Here is a 5,233-nt window from a genome sequence, read left to right as displayed (position 1 = left end):
AGAGGATTTGCGAATATGAACGTCAGAGTTTGCCCTGGTGTCACAATGCAGGTGCTCGCAGAGCAGCCTTCTCCTTCTGCTGGCGGCTCACTCTCTTTGGGGTGGTGGATTCACGCCAGGGTGGCCCACAAAATACTGCACCGCGGTAAACTGGCCCACTAAGCACAACCTGAGAGCTCGTCAGCCCCTGAGAGATGGAAGGAACGCCATGGCAGACAGAATCCAAGATGGCGGCCATGACCCGAGGCCCTCAGTCCTGCAACCACAAGGAACTGAATTCTGTCCACAACCCTGTGAGCTGAGAAGTGGATCCTTCTCTAGTTGAGACTTTGGATGAGACGGCAGCCTCGACTGACACCTTGATTGCAGTCTTGTGAGAGACCCTGAGCAGCAGACCCAACGAAGCTGTGCCCAGACTCCTGACCCACAGACACCGAGAGGTAATAGACGTGTGTTGATTTAAGCCACTAATTGTGTGGTGATATTGTTTTGTGGCATAGAAAGTAAATACAATGCCACTTCACCCATTAAATGCTACTTGAAAGTCAACTGTTGGGTTCGTTTTTATGAGTCTGAAAATTTTGAGCATTACGCTGATTCTCCGTCGTAACAGTTAACTCTATTTCTTTGTTTTTTAATCTCTTATTAGGGAGGATGCAGGGTAAGAATAGCTGTGTGATCTAACAACTCTGGCATCCAGCTTCCTCCTCTGTCAAATGGGCAGAATGCAATGCCTGCCGTCTGGTTGATTTTTCCTCTCCACGATCCAGGATCTCAGGATCTCAGTTCCAAGAAGCAGGCTGAGCTCTGGCACTTTTGCCTCTGAAACTTCTCTGGGTCAAGAGCCAACAAATTCACTTCAGGCTGTTGATTTCTGCTACTTGCTACTAAAAGAGCCTTGAATGTGTTAAGCCATCCCCAGCCCCCTGCTGGATAATTCTCTTCCATTCATGAGACTTGAACAGACCTTTACTCCAAACCCAGCACGTTCTCAGCCTGCAGAGAAGCTTTTTTCTCCAGAGGGGATGAATCACCTTTACATCTCTGTAGAGGTGGATCTCATTACCACCCCTCTGCCTCTGCTCCCCGCGGGATGCAGGTCCAGCGTGGGCGGAGAATGATTCATACCTGGCCTCTGACACACTCTTCCCCATTTGAACACCACAGAGGAGGAAGCGGGGGGACAATCCCATTCTATTTCCCTTGACAGGGCTCCATGAAGGTGCCCACTCGGCCAGGTGCTTCTCTGGAGGGAGTAGAGCTGTTCTTGAGGCCCGTACAGATGAACGGCAGGCCTGGGTGTCAGACAAAATACAGTCAAACCTTCTGGTAACTGACTATACTGCCGAACTGAATGAATAAGCATTTTCAGAACTCTCATGGAAAACTGATGAATTCATAAAAGTGCTAACAAAAGATCAAGATAAAAAAAAATTAATTACATGGGACTGAGTGAACTGATGAGGATGATTATAATTTTTGTGACTTTCTGTTTGAATTAAAAAAAAAAAAATCCCACAAGGACTCAGAGTCGAAAAATATACAAATCAATTATCACTGCAAAGTAAAGGAGCTGTTACAGTGGAGGATTACTGGACTCAATGTCAATATTATGACATAGTATGAATGTGTTTCGTGTTTGGTAATTGCAATCACTGTTGCTTTTGTTGTGGTCATCCATTTACAAAAAAAAAAAACAAAACAGTCAAACTTGAATTTCAGATTGACAAGACATAAACAACCCTGTGATGGTTGATTTTGTGTGTCCATGGGGCTAGGCCATGGTGCTGGTTTCTGGTCAAACATGATTCTAGATGTTGCTGTGAAGATGTAATGAACATTTAATTAGTTGAGTTGAGTAAAGCAGATAAGCCTCTGTAGTGTGGGTGGGCCGTATCTAGTCAGTTGAAGGCCTTAAGAGAAAAGACCAAGGTTCCCTCCCCAAAAGAGAGAATTCTGCCTCCAGACAGCCTTTGAACTTGAGCTGCAACTTTTCCCTGGGTCTCCAGCCTGCCCTGCAGATTTCAGGTTTGCCAGCTCCCATGACTGTGAGCCAATTCCTGTCTCTCTGTCTGTCTCTCTGTGTGCATCTCTCTCTCCATTCCTGTCTCTCTGTCTGTCTCTCTGTGTGCATCTCTCTCTCCATTCTATTGGTTCTATTTCTCTGGAGAATCATGACTCATACAGTTGCTAATATGTCTTGTGCAAAATTTGGGACATACTTGTACTAAGAAAAAGAAAAGTATTTGTTGTTTGCCTGAAATTCAAATTTATCTGAATGTGCTGTATGCTTATTGTTATACCTGGGGCCCAGCCAGAATGTCCCATCCTATCAAGGTAACATGTCTCTGCTGGGAATAGCCACTCTGTGCCTCACTGCCACCGTCCAGAGTCAGCGAAAAAGGGGAGCTGTGCAGGGGTGGAGGCGGGGGCGAGGCTGTACAACACTTACCCCTTTATTCTTACACTTGAGCTAAATTGCCTTCCGAGGAGCCAGAGAATCTCTAAGAATCACTTGATGAAATGTTTTAGGGACAAAGACACCAAGGTTCACTTCTGTGATTAGGGCTGGAAACTCAAATGTAGTGTATGAGCTCACTGACAGCACCCCCTACAAACACACACACTATGTTCATTCAACCCCAGACGATCCTGCCACCCCCCCCCCACCCCGTGGGTTTTCTAAGGATTCCTGTGTTCTCTAAATTGTCTTGTCATCACTGTCATTAGGGCACAGAAGGGGCCTACTGCTACTTAGCATTGAATATAGAAGCTCCATTCATTGTTTCCATCAATCCGATATTTACAAAGGGCCAGGCCTGGCTGCTCTGTGCTGGGTACCCAGCCCTGAATGAGACAGATGTGATTCTCAGCTCACAGAGCGTAAATCTTAGTGACAGAGACCCAAGTAAATTAAAATTGCGGCTACAATAAAGGCTGGAAAGGAGAGATGCATCCATGGGGCTTTGAGTCTCTGTAAAAAGGAAGCTTTGATCTAGACAGGGGGCCAGGGGAGTCTTCATGACGGAGGTATGAGTTATCTGAGTTCTAAAGGATAAATAGGAATCCAGTAAGTACCCAGTGGAAGCGACATATGTCCACGTAGTAAGAACAAAATATGTAAAAGCCCTGTGGCAGGAGGGAGCAAGTAAGGGCCATCTTCGAGGAAGTGTGCCAGTCAACTACTGCCATGTAACAAATCACCAAGACATAGCGGCTTAAAACAATGCACATTCATTATCTCATGGTTTCTGCAGGTCAGGATTCTGGCATGTTTTAGGGGGTCCTCTGCTTCGGGTCTCACTCAGCTGCAATCAAGGTGTTAGCTGGGGGAGTTCCCTGGTTGTCCAGTGGTTAGGACTCAGTGCTTTCACTGCCATGGCCTGGGTTCAATCCCTGGTCAGGGAACTAAGATCCCACAAGCCATGTAGCACAGCCAAAAAACAAAAAACAAAAAAAGTGTGAGCTGGGCTTCATTCTCATCCAGAGGCTCAAGTGGGGAAGGATCCACTTCTGAGCTCCCTGTTGTTGCTGGAATTTGCTTCCTTGTGATGTAAGGCTGAGGTCTCATTTCATTGCTGGCTGTTGGCCCAGGGCTGCTCTCAGCAACAGGGAGCTGTTTAGTTTCAAGCAAATTTAGAAAGTATTTCCAACTCCCATCTTGACACTCTCTCTCTCTAGATATCCTGCCAACACCTACAGTGACCAACTATCTCAGTTTTCCCGGGATTTCTCTGTTTTAGCCACAAAAGTCCCACATCTCAGGAAACCCCTCAATTCCAGGCAGAGTCAGTTGTCACCCCACAGGCAACACCTAAACACAACCTGTCCAAAATTAAACTAATTTTCTTTCTCCAAACCTTCTCTCATCCACACAGTTGCCCAAGCCCTGAATTCTCACTTACAGTCGACCCTCCATATCCATGGGTTCTTTACCCACAACTTCAACTAACAGTTGATCGAAAATATTCAGAAAAAAATTCCAGAAAGTTCCAAAAAGCAAAACTTGAATTTGCCACATGCCAACAACTATTTACATAGCCTTTACATTGTATTTACAATATTTACACAGCATTTACATTGTACTAGGTATTATAAGTCATCTACAGATGATTTCAAGTATACAAGAGGATTGCATAGGTTATATGCAAATGCTAAGTCATTTTATATAAGGGACTTAAGCACCTGTGGGTTTTGGCATCCACGGCGGGTTCTGGAACCAATCCCCCTCAGATACTGAGGGATGAATGTAATTACCTCCATCATACCTTGTCCGTCACCAAGTCCTGCAGATTTTATATCCTGAATTTCTCTAGAATGGGGGTCATTAAACTTTTTCTGCAAAGGGCCAGAGAGTAAATATTTTCAGCTTTGCAGTCCCACAGTCTATGTTGTAACTACTCAACCCTACTATTATGTCATGAAAGCTGTACCAGGTACCTGTAAACAAATGGGTATGGCTGTGTTTCCATAAACAGGCAATGGGCTGGAGTTAACCTGTGGGCCATAGTGTGGTGACCCTTGGTCTAGGATCCATTGTTTGTCTTTATCCACACTGCCTAGTGCAAGTTGTCACCACCTCGAATCTGAATTATTGCAATGACTTGGACCCTCCACTTTATTATCTTCACTAGAGCCAGACTAACCTTTCACCAGGAAAACCCAGTTACTCCTCTGCTTGTAAGCAGTCAAACCCAATGGGTGGAGGACAGAAAAACAAAACCTTTCAAGAGAGACACACCCTCATCTCAGATTCTGCAGGATTCTCACAGATAAAAGCATGCTAAGGATAAGCTCCCAACCTCAAAATTGCAAAACACACGAGGGAGAAAACCACCATCAGGAAGAATCAGCAGACACAAGAAGGCAGTACTAGACGCTGAAGAAAGTGAAACTATCTGAGATTATAAAACAAGTATGCTTAAAATTCGTTCAGACATAAAATAATTGAAAATATGACAAATGATCTCATGAAAAAATGGGTACAACTTTTAAAAAAATGGAAGTTCTAGCAATGAAAACTACAGTCATTAGGATTAAATTCTCAGTAGATGGGTTAAACAACAGATACAGATCAATAAAAACTAAATGATTCAGAAGACAGATATGTTACCCAGAATGCAGCAAAGAGAAGTAAAAAGATGGAAAACCTGTGACAGAAGTTAACAGATACAGGACACAGAAAAAATGGAAGGCCCCACTGTATATCTCACGGGGTTCCAGAAGGAGAGAC

This window comes from Eschrichtius robustus, chromosome 2, assembly GCF_028021215.1.
Source record: "Eschrichtius robustus isolate mEscRob2 chromosome 2, mEscRob2.pri, whole genome shotgun sequence".
Classification (NCBI taxonomy): Eukaryota; Metazoa; Chordata; class Mammalia; order Artiodactyla; family Eschrichtiidae; genus Eschrichtius; species Eschrichtius robustus.
The sequence above is the reverse complement of the archived record's forward strand: the minus strand, read 5'-3'. Positions refer to the sequence as shown.